General features: G+C 42.4%; 1 protein-coding gene across 1 annotated transcript in view; it reads right to left on the bottom strand.

Moving 5' to 3' along the window:
• The window catches only part of LOC126272158 (retinol-binding protein pinta-like), a 260,190-nt gene extending 257,234 nt beyond the window's left edge, over nt 1-2,956 (bottom strand). Inside the window, exon 1 of the mRNA XM_049974791.1 lies at nt 2,868-2,956. The gene's annotated coding sequence lies outside the window, so the exon portion shown is untranslated. The remainder of the gene's footprint in view (nt 1-2,867) is intronic.
• Between the last annotated feature and the right edge of the window lie 9,634 nt (nt 2,957-12,590).

Genomic DNA, 12,590 nt, shown 5'->3' with positions numbered 1-12,590 from the left:
ACTCTTCCGTGAAATATGTTGTTCGTGAAAACTGACAGATGATCTTTTCACAAAGAACAATTTAAGAAATAGGGCATACAATGGAAATTGTTGGAACATTTATAGACAGTATACCAACTGTGAACCAAAGTGTTATAAACACTAACAACAGCGCAAAATGAAGGAGTACCTCAAAAACCTGCAAACCAACAGCGTTTCCTAATGTGAGCGAAAGTCGAACATAATATATCTCAAGTAAAATTAGAATCTTTGGATGAGAACTGTTTTTAGATGCAGAAGGAAAGCTAGATTGTAAATATCTTTCCTTATCGATCAAGATGATGCTTCCTTTTTTATAAAACGAATCGCGTTTGGTGACAAAAATAAGCATCTTGCTACAAAAGAAGGATTTAAAATACCGTAAGTAATTTCAGCAATAATCTCAGAGAAGTGTAGGTCTCTTGAAAGAGTCCTCATAGAGGTGCAGGGGGGGGGGGGGTGGGGGAGGTGGATGAGTTGCGTAAACCAACAGTATAAAAATGTTGTTTGTAATATGTTTATTACTTGACATAATTACATGTCTGTGTTATGTCCATTATTTTACCGGTATTACAAAATACCGTACTTTACAAAGGCTGAGACAGACGGCGACTATCACAAATTTATTCCTATCATCGTCCATACCTCCTCTCGAAGATGTACACTACATTCAAACGGCGAAAATTTACCACAAACAATATAATTCCTATAAAACGATTCTGCGGTGAGCCACAGTCGCGGAGCCTGAAATATTTCGCCCGTGTCCTCTGGTCTATCAAGTGTGCAAGGCAGTGCTGTGTCTGCAGATAAATTGCGAAGATCCGACGTCTTGCCCCACACACGAATGGACCCGGCCTGCGGTTAAATTCGACAGACTAGATCCTACGGGCGGGGACTGCACCTTAGTGGGAAACGAAAGCTTTTGGATCGGCGAGTGAGATCCGTCAGAGATGCCTGCTGAACTGCGTCGTGGTTCTGGCCGGAGTCGGAAATCTGGTCGCGTGTGGCCATTAGTTATCTGTAAGTTCTCCTCCCAGTATCACGACGACGTCGCGGCCTTGTAGTGGTGGCCACACGTTAAAGGTGGAAAACTGGTTAAGCGCTTGGATATTGTATGTTCCTGACGCAGCGTAAACGTTAACAAACTGCACGGCTTCCACAGTAAAGACTACGCCATGTCAATTCGGCAATGCGGAGACGTTTTTAAAATCTAACTTTTGGTTGAATAAAGTAGGTGTCCTGCACTTGGGTTCTTGGTCGAGATTTAAAAGAGTCTTAAAACTTGGTAGCTGCTCGATTTTAGCAGTGCTCACTTCTTGTAAAAGGGCTACGTTTCATTTAACAGTCTTAAACTATGTATGTCAAGGCCTCTACTTAAATGGAACATTCAAATTTATTCATTTAGGGAGTCGTAAAAACGAAAGCATTCGGAAACTCTGTATGACACATACGTAAAACAGACCATTCGCAACCATCTCCATGAAGCTGGGCTACGGTCCCTCACACCGTTAGGCCGTCTTCCGCTCACGCCCCAACATCGTGCAGCCCGCCTCCAGTGGTGTCGCGACAGGCGTGAATGGAGGGACGAATGGAGACGTGTCGTCTTCAGCGATGAGAGTCGCTTCTGCCTTGGTGCCAATGATGGTCGTATGCGTGTTTGGCGCCGTGCAGGTGAGCGCCACAATCAGGACTGCATACGACCGAGGCACACAGGGCCAACACCCAGCATCATGGTGAGGGGAGCGATCTCCTACACTGGCCGTACACCTCTGGTGATCGTCGAGGGGACACTGAATAGTGCACGGTACATCCAAACCGTCATCGAACCCATCGTTCTACCATTCCTAGACCGGCAAGGGAACTTCCTGTTCCAACAGGACAATGCACGTCCGCATGTATCCCGTGCCACCCTACGTGCTTTACATGGTGTAAGTCAACTACCCTGGCCAGCAAGATCTCCGGATCTGTCCCCCATTGAGCATGTTTGGGACTGGATGAAGCGTCGTCTCACGCGGTCTGCACGTCCAGCACGAACGCTGGTCCAACTAAGGCGCCAGGTGGAAATGGCATGGCAAGCCGTTCCACAGGACTACATCCAGCATCTCTACGATCGTCTCCATGGGAGAATAGCAGCCTGCATTGCTGCGAAAGGTGGATATACACTGTACTAGTGCCGACATTGTGCATGCTCTGTTGCCTGTGTCTATGTGCCTGTGGTTCTGTCATTGTGATCATGTGATGTATCTGACCCCAGGAATGTGTCAATAAAGTTTCCCCTTCCTGGGACAATGAATTCACGGTGTTCTTATTTCAATTTCCAGGAGTGTATTAGTTTTTCCCGACATTTTTCTTGTCCTGATTCACACAGCAGCCATGATTTGTACATTGTGACAAGCGTTCCGGGGTGTACTCAATTATATTATGACGACCCGCCAATGGATTTGACTGTTAACGAGGACAACCTCAGAAAAGCTGGGTCTCCGTAATAGTCCATCTGTATTATGTAAATGTAACGAGTGCGAGAAATTGCCATTTTTTGTTGTTGAATGCCAACACCATGGTTCAATGTTTCAACTATTTCACAAATTTGGCACGCTGAATTGTATTCTTGACAGATAAGCATGAAGAAGTGTCTATACTGACATGAAAACGGTAGTTGCGAATAAAGCACCTTCACGCACCTCATCATTCTTGACTTTTTAATTGATACAATTGATTCTTGTTCCTATTACATACAAAACATCCCGTATGCAAGAAAATATTTCGAATCCTGTTGGCGTCTGCGCGTTCCTGCCGAACGTACGAGGCACCGTAGAGTTCCTACAAGCGTTTGCAGCCATCTCACTCACCGATTTGCGAAAAACTCACGAACCCAGGTGAGGGCAGCGAAGTCGCCTTCACGAAGCCACGCAGTCGCGCAGCCGCAGCTCGCCGCACGCACCTGCAGATAGGCCGTCAGCTAGATACCTACTGGCGTGGCCTCCAGAGAACCGGTATGGTTACCTCGGCACGCACTTCTAATTTCTTAGGCTACTGTTTACCTCGCTTTCATAGCATATCTAGCTTTCATAACACGTTCTTTTCAACTTTGCTAGTGCTGGGAAACATTGAAACCAGAGAGCAGGAAAGTAATGCAATACAGCCATTAACGTTTTGGTAGAGAACAATCTCTTCTACACGGAAAAAAGTTTAGGAGCTATTTTCAGTGTTTATTCAATCTTTTTCACTTCGAGGAATATTAATTTCGCATTATTTGTTCGCTAGGTTTTTGATATCAGTCAGTACTTTCTCAGTCGTTCTTACTTTTATACATTTGATAAATTTAATTTACACTTTCATCCCAACAGAGAAATTATCTTTTAGGTATAGAAGGAGGTACCTTAAAAATACCAAGTGGATAAGAATAAGTCATTTTAAATGCAACTGATGTTGTGTAATTCCTGTAAAATTCAGTTACTGGTTTACGACACATTTTTAAATGTACCAAATCTGTTATTCACTGAGGTGACAAGTCGTGGGATGGCAGCATATACATATACAGATGTTGGTAGTATCACGAAAAGAAGGTGCAAAAGGGCACTGCATTGACGGAGGTGTCATTTGTGGTCAGGTGATTCGTGGAAACTGTTTTCCGATATATTTGTGGAAGCACGACGAGCATTAAGAGACTTTGAACGCGGAATGGTGGTTAGAGCTAGACCCAAGAGGCATTCCGTTTCGGAAATCGTTGTTGTTGTTGTGGTCTTCAGTCCTGAAACTGGTTTGATGCAGCTCTCCATGCTACTCTATCCTGTGCAAGCTTCTTCATCTCCCAGTACCTACTGCAACCTACATCCTTCTGAATCTGCTTAGTGTAGTCATCTCTTGGTCTCCCTCTACGATTTTTACCTTCCACGCTGAACTCCAATACTAAATTGGTGAACCCTTGATGCCTCAGAACATGTCTTACCAACCGATCCCTTCTTCTGGTCAAGTTTTGCCACAAACTTCTCTTCTCCAAAAATCCGATTCAATACTTCCTCATTACTTATGTGATCTACTCATCAAATCTTCAGCATTCTTCTGTAGCACCACATTTCGAAAGCTTCTATTCTCTTCTTGTCCAAACTATTTATCATCCATGATTCACTTCCATACATGGCTACACACCATACAAATACTTTCAGAAATGACTTCCTGACACATAAATCTATACTCGATGTTAACAAACTTCTCTTCTTCAGAAACGCTTTCCTTGCCATTGCCAGTCTACATTTTATATCCTCTCTACTTCGACCATCTTCAGTTATTTTGCTCCCCAAATAGCAAAACTCCTTTACTACTTTAAGTGTCTCACTTCCTAATCTAATTACCTCAGCATCACCCGACTTCATTCGACTACATTCCATTATCCTCGTTTTGCTTTTGTTGATGATCATCTTATATCCTCCTTTCCAGACACTATCCATTCCGTTCAACTGTTCTTCTAACTCCTTTGCTGTCTCTGACAGAATTACGATGTCATCGGCGAACCTCAAAGTTTTTATTTCTTCTCCATGGACTTTAATACCTACTCCGAATTTATCTTTTGTTTCCTTCACTGCTTGCTCAGTATACAGATTGAATAACATCGGGGATAGACTACAGCCCTGTCACACTCCCTTCCCAACCACTGCTTCCCTTTCATGTCCCACGGCTCTTATAACTGCCATCTGGTTTCTGTAAAAATTGTAAATAGCATTTCGCTCCCTGTATTTTACCCCTGCCACCTTCAGAATTTGAAAGAGAGTATTCCAGTCAACATTGTCAAAAGCTTTCTCCAAGTCTACAAATGCTTGAAACGTAGGTTTGCCCTTCCTTAATCTAGCTTCTAAGATAAGTCGTAGGGTCAGTATTGCCTCACGTGTTCCAACATTTATAAGGAATCCAAACTGATCTTCCCCGAGGTCGGCTTCTACTAGTTTTTCCATTCGTCTGTAAAGAACTCGGTTTAGTATTTTGCAGCTGTGACTTATTAAACTGATAGTTCGGTAATTTTCACATCTGTCAACACCTGCTTTGTTTGGTATTGGAATTATTAATTCTTCTTGAAGTCTGAGGGTATTTCGCCTGTCTCATACATCTTGCTCACCAGATGGTAAAGTTTTGTCAGGACTTGCTCTCCCAAGGCAGTCAGTAGTTCCAATGGAATGTTGTCTACTCCAGGGGCCTTGTTTCGACTCAGGTCTTTCAGTGCTCTGTCAAACTCTTCACGCAGTATCGTGTCTCCCATTTCATCTACATCTACATCCTCTTCCATTTCCATAATATTGTCCTCAAGTACATCGCCCTTGTATAGACCCTCTATATACTCCTTCCTCCTTTCTGCTTTCCCTTCTTTGGTTAGAACTGGGTTTCCATCTGAGCTCTTAATATTCATACAAGTGGTCCTCTTATCTCCAAAGGTCTCTTTAATTTTCGTGTAGGCAGTATCTATCTTACCCCTAGTGAGAAAAGCCTCTACATCCTTACATTTGACCTCTAGCCATCCCGGCTTAGCCGTTTTGCACTTCCTGTCGATGTCATTTTTGAGACGTTTGTATTCCTTTTTGCCTGCTTCGTTTACTGCATTTTTATATTTTTTTCCTTTCATCAATTAAATTCAATATTTCTTCTGTTACCCAAGGATTTCTACTAGCCCTCGTCTTTTTACCTACTTGATCCTCTGCTTCCTTCACTACTTCATCCCTCAAAGCTACCCATACTTCTTCTATTGTATTTCTTTGCCCCATTCCTGTCAATTGCTCCCTTATGCTCTCCTTGAAACGCCGTACAACCTCTGGTTCTTTTAGTTTATCCAGGTCCCATCTCCTTAAATTCCCAGCTTTTTGCAGTTTCTTCAGTTTGAATCTACAGGTCATAACCAACAGATTGTGGTCGCAGTCCACATCTGCCCCTGGAAATGTCTTACAATTTAATACCTGGTTCCTAAATCTCTGTCGTACCATTATATAATCTATCTGAAACCTGTCAGTATCTCCAGGCTTCTTCCGTGTATACAGCCTTCTTTTATGATTCTTGAGCCAAGTGTCACCTATGATTAAGTTTTGCTCTGTGCAGAATTCTACCAGGCGGCTTCCTCTTTCATTTCTTTGCCCCAGTCCATATTCACCTTTGCATATTCAGCTTTGCAGATGATGAAGAAATTGATGAAATGTATGGTGAGATAAAAGAAATTATTGAGGTAGTGAAGGGAGACCAAAATTTAATAGTCATGGGTGACTGGAATTTGAGAGTAGGAAAAGGGAGAGAAGGAAACATAGTAGGTGAATATGGATTGGGGGAAAGAAATGAAAGAGGAGGCAGTGTGGTAGAATTTTGCACAGAGAATAAGTTAATCATAGCGAACACTTGGTTCAAGAATCATAAATGAAGGTTGTATACATGGGAGGATCCTGGAAATATCAGATAGATTATATAATGGTAAAGCAGAGATTTAGGAACCAGGTTCTATATTGTAAGACATTTCCAGGGGCAGATGTGGACTCTGACCATAATCTATTGGTTATGAACTGTAGATTAAAACTGAAGAAACTGCAAAAAGGTGGAAATTTAAGGAGATGGAACCTAAATAAACTGACTAAACCAGTGGTTGTACAGAGTTTCAGGGAGAGCATAAGGGAACAATTCACAGGAATGGGGGAAAGAAATAGAGTAGAAGAAGAATGGGTAGCTCTGAGAGATGAAGTAGTGAAGGCAGCAGAGGTTCAAGTAGGTAAAAAGACGAGTGCTAATAGAAATCCTTGGGTAACAGAAGAAATATTGAATTTCATTGATCAAAGGAAAAAATACAAAAATGCAATAAATGAAGCAGGCAAAAAGGAATACAAACATCTCAAAAATGACATCGACAGAAGTGCAAAATGGCTAAGCACGTGTGGCTAGAAGACAAATGTAAGGATGTAGGGGCTTCTCTCTCTAGGGGTAAGATAGATACTGCCTACAGGAAAATTAAAGAGACCTTTGGAGAGAAGAGAACTACTTGTATGAACATCAAGAGCTCAGATGGAAGCGCATTTCTAAGGAAAGAAGGGAAACCAGAAAGATGGAAGGAGTATATAGAGGGTTTATACAAGGGCGATGTACTTGAGGACACTATTATGAAAATGGAAGAGGATGTAGATGAAGATGAAATGGGAGATACGTTACTGCGTGAAGAGTTTGACAGAGCACTGAAAAACCTGAGTCGAAACAAGGCCCCGGGAGTAGACAACATTCCATTAGAACTATTGACGGCCTTGGGAGAGCCAGTACTGACAAAACTCTACCAACTGGTGAGCAAGATGTATGAGACAGGCGAAATACCCTCAGACTTCAAAAAGAATTTAATAATTCCAATCCCAAAGAAAGCAGGTGGTGACAGATGCGAAAGTTACCGAACTCTCATTTTAATAAGTCACAGCTGCAAAATACTAACACGAATTATTTACAGACGAATGGAAAAACTGGCAGAAACGGACCTCAGGGAAGACTGGATTCCATAGAAATTTTGGAACACGTGAGGCAAAACTAACCTTACGATTTCTCTTAGAAGAAAGATTAAGAAAAGGCAAACCTACGTTTCTAGTATTTGTAGACTTAGAGAAAGCTTTTGACAATGTTAACTGGATTACTCTCTTTCAAATTCTGAAGGTGGCAGGGGTAAAATACAGGGAGCGAAAGGCTATTTACAATTTGTACAGAAACCAGATGGCAATTATTAGAGTCGAGGGGCATCAAAGGGAAGCATTGGTTTGGAAGGGTGTGAGTCAGGGTTGTAGCCTCTCCCCAATGTCATTCAATCTGTATATTGAGCAAGCAGTAAAGGAAACAAAAGAAAAATTCAGAGTAATTATTAAAATTCATGAAGAAGAAAGAAAATGGTTCAAATGGCTCTGAGCACTATGGGACTCAACTGCTGTGGTCATCAGTCCCCTAGAACTTAAAACTACTTAAACCTAACTAACCTAAGGACATCACACACATCCATGCCCGAGGCAGGATTCGAACCTGCGACCGTGGCAGTCGCACGGTTCCGGACTGCGCGCCTAGAACCGCGAGACCACAGCGGCCGGCCACGGAGAACAAACAAAATCTTTGAGAATCGCCGATGACATTGTAATTCTGTCAGAGACAGCAAACGCATTGGAACAGCAGTTGAACGGAATGGACAGTGTCTTGAAAGTAGGGTATAAGATGAACATCAACAAAAGCAAAACGAGGATAATGGAATGTAGTCAAATTAATGCTGAGCGAATTAGATTACGAAATGAGACACTTAAAGTAGTAAAGTAGTTTTGCTATTTACTTAGTAAAATAACTGATGATAGTCGAAGTAGAGAGGATATGAAATGTAGACTGGTAATGGCAAGGAAAGCGTTTCTGAAGAAGAGAAATTTGTTAACATCGAGAATAGATTGAAGAGTCAGGGAGTCGTTTATGAAAGTATTTATATGGAAATGAAACATGGACGATGAATAGTTGGGACGAGAAGAGAATAGAAGCTTTCAAAATGTGGTGGTACAGAACAATGCTGAAGATTAGATGGGTAGATCACATAACTAATGAGGAGGTGTGGAATAGAATTGGGGAGAAGAGGAGTTTGTGGCACAACTTGACAAAAAGAAGGGACCGGTTGGTAGGACATGTTTTGAGGCATCAAGGGATCACAAATGTAGCATTGGAGGGCAGCGTGGAGGGTAAAAATCGTAGAGGGAGACCAAGAGATGAATACACTAAGCAGATTCAGAAGGATGTAGGTTGCAGCAGGTACTGGGAGATGAAGAAGCTTGCACAGGATAGAGTAGCATGGAGAGTTTCATCAAACCAGTCTCTGGACTGAAGACCACAACAACAACAAAAAATAAATTTATCTAATACACAAATCATTCACAGTAAAGCGAATTAGTTTCGGAAGCTGCTTGCAGAATAACATTTTACAGGTCTGATGTATCTGAACGTTTCATTACACCACAAGCTCCATAATAATGTGATATTGCACAGGGTGTTTCAAAAATACATTTACAAACGTTGAGGACATGTTCGCAAAACCAAAACAAGAAAAACATATGAAGCAATTGTGGGCACTAATTGCAAAACCTCAAGAGCTATGAAAATTTTTTCACTTCGTTACTGCGAAACACATCTCTTCTATGCAACAAGTGCTTATAGGTCTCAAGCTATATATTTTAGAGACCACGTTTGTTGCACAATGTTATACTTTTTTGCTCAAGACAACTTTCTTCCAAACTATGGAAAACACCGAGATTGCAGTACAAGATACGTGCTTCACAATATCGCAGATGCTGTAAAGCTCGTATGTAAGCTTTTTAGAGCTAATGTTTACCAGACCTCGTGGAAGGAACCTGTCCGCAAAGTATGTAAAAGTATTTTTGTAACACCCTGCATTTATGTTTGTGATGTACTCTCACACTTTCTTAGACCTAGTCGTAGTGTATTGGAAACTGTTCGTGTGCTGCCTTGAAGACTGCATCTAATATAATACAACCTCAAAGCAGATGCAATAATCACAGTTAAAACGTTCTTGGAATTCTAGCAGTGAAACCGAATCTAATTACCATGGTACTGCCAAAGGTTGACTGGTTTACCAGACCCATCGTGCGCAAAAGTTGAGAAAAACACCTTGATGAAGAATGGTCTCTCTACGTTGTTCTTCACAATAAAACACGTGTACTGTTCCACAATGACGGAAGAGAGAGCTGATTTTGAAACAGACTTTGCGGAAATTGTGAAACGTCATGACCACAGTTTAAAGAAAAGCAAAGTGTCGGGGTCGAAGAAGAAAAAGATGTGCCTACAAAAAGAGCACATTTGCATACTGGTTTGTCATCGCAACAATATAAAATAGTGTTTATAAAATGATCAGAAATGTGAGAAAGAGGTCAAAGAGGAATAAACTTGAAACAAATAGCCAATAAACCAATAGTTTTTGTAAGTCCGTACTAGTGATTGTTTTTATGCGTTACTTCGGCCACTCACTTACGTAATATAATGAAACACCTAGAGCCGTCGTTTGGATGTTAGTAGTTTATGGTTACAGACACTTTTTCACAGTGCTCTCAGGAATCCATTTCACAGATGTTGGTCACTGAAGGAGTCGTGTGTACGATTGGAGTTCACCCCACCAGCGTCACGTAAGGTCTGAAGATGGTGTACTTAGCGACCGAAACTGGTTGCAGTATGATAAAATAGCATTGAAATGATGGCTGTAGGTGTTTCATTTTTCAATTCTAGATCTGTTCCAGCCAGGCCGTTATTCACTTCTTGGATATCTGTCAGGTAATGTAGTACTGTAGGAACAGTATCCCTATTTATTTGACGTGTGTTGTTAATACGAACAGAAATACATGAACCACGGCTTTTTCAGGAAGCTGTGAACTCAGGACAGATGAGGCAGGACCAGTTTCATTGAACGTGGTTTCCTTGAAGTGCAGGAAGCTTCGATGTCGGAGGTGACCCCAGAGGGAGCCAGCAGGCGTTGTAGGAAGAGGAAGCTGGGTGAGTACGAGGCGAGAAGGCTACCTCTCACTGAAGTGCAGTTAAAGTAGCTCTAAGTGTTTCCTGTGGCCATGTCCTCCAGAAGATGCGGGCTGTGGCCATGTACAGAGAGGACACCACAGCAACACACGGCGAGGTCAGTGTCTAGACTCCGGCTGAGTTAAAGCTGTCTCCAGAGAGGGCGCAAATGGACAAGACCCATTTTTAAGCTTCCGCCATAAGTCACTCAGACAGTCCTAAGTGGACACGTATCTGCTAAACGTGGAAATGAGCGAATACGGATCCTCTCAATCATTGTCACCGACAGAATCGACGTAGCATCATCAACAGTATCAAACTGGATCACTCGGTACTTCAAGGCTGGATTGTGTACGCAGCGTGACAATTATTGAATTAAATGAAAAAAAAAAAACATAAATTAGTTACAAACTATGGCGTGCACACACTTTATCGTACATGTAAACGTCACTACAGGTATTCGGATTTAGGTTATGACACGTTCGACATGTCTGTCATCATTGGCGATTATGTGGCGCAGACGAATAGCGAAATTCTGCACGACCCGCTGAAGTGTCGGAACATCCATTCTGTCGATGACCTCATGAATGGCTGTTTAAAGCTCAGAAATGGTTTTGGGGTTACTGTCGTAAACTTTGTCTTTAATGTAGCCCCAAATAAAGTGTCGCATGTGTTCAGATCTGGAGAATATGGCGGCCAATCGGGGCCCATATCAGTGACCCCTGGGTACCCCAGAGCCAGCACGCCGTTCGCATTAGTTCTCTTCCAGGACATCAAACACTCCCATGATTCGATGGGGTCGAGCTACGTCTTTCATGAACCACATATTGTCGGAATCAGGGTCACTCGATATAATGGGGTAAAATCATCCTCCAAAATCTTCATTTTCCGTTGGGCAGTCACCGTGCCATGAAGGAATAACGCACCGATTATTCCGTGACTGGACGTTGCACACCACACAATCACCTGTAAAGGGCGAAGAGGCTTTCGATCGCGGATTCTCAGTCCCCCAAACGCCCCAGTTTTGCTTATTGAAGAACCCAACCAAATGAAACTGGGCCTCGTCGCTAAACCAAACCATATTCACATCAAAATTCGCATCATGGTCCGCTGGCAATCCGCGCAGTTTAGACGTCCTAACGCAAACCAATCAGAAGCTGTGTCGATTTTATTTCATGAAGTTCAATAATTTTCATCCTGTAGAATCGCTGCCAAGAAGAGCCCAACTGGACACTGTGCAAGTGATCGTAGTCACCGACCACTGGACACAGGACGAAGCCAGCGTTAAGGACAGACCAGTGCCAGTCAACATTAAGCTACTGCCACGTTCGTACTAGTGTTACCATATGTCCCACAGTGTGAGGGCAGGGTATTTACTGCGAGCTAGCAAGCCTCCTCGATAACAGCAACCATTTTCTGCAGTAGGGGGTTCTTTTTATTTATGTTTAACGTCAGATTAATTTGTTGAATACGGTCCAAGAAGAAACGACCAAACAGCAGCTAGAAGCGTTGCGCTTGGAAAATTTCACGTGGAAGAAGGAACAAAGAGGTAGGTAGACAAACTAATCACGCGTTTGGACACTGTACTTTTCATTCTTTTGCTGTAAAATGACTGTAATTAATAAATTATTATTACTCAAACCTTTGTTATCAATATCTGAAGCGTTCCTCGTCGATGAGTAGACCAGTATACGCTTTAGCGTCAGCCTTCCGTAAGAGAGTGGTGCTAAGTGCTAAGGAGGTTGCCTGTTGTCCGCTTAACGGCACTTGTTTATTATAAGTTCGTTCTTTTATAGACGATGGTTCCCAGATTCCCAGCGGCTGTAATGAAACAAACCGGACATGGACCCGACACTTCGCCTGAAGATGACGACTAGGGAATAAGTCGAAACATAATAACAGCATGGCACGGCTCTCTGATTAACCGAAAATATTTCATCAATCATTTGCACAATTTCAAATAACACTGAGGGCCGGTTCTCAGTATGAATCAAAGGGCCAAATTAGACTTCGGGGGCCATCACAGAGAGACGGTTTAG

The sequence above is a fragment of the Schistocerca gregaria genome, chromosome 5, assembly GCF_023897955.1.
Source record: "Schistocerca gregaria isolate iqSchGreg1 chromosome 5, iqSchGreg1.2, whole genome shotgun sequence".
Taxonomy (NCBI): Eukaryota; Metazoa; Arthropoda; class Insecta; order Orthoptera; family Acrididae; genus Schistocerca; species Schistocerca gregaria.
This window is presented reverse-complemented; position numbering and strand designations above follow the sequence as displayed.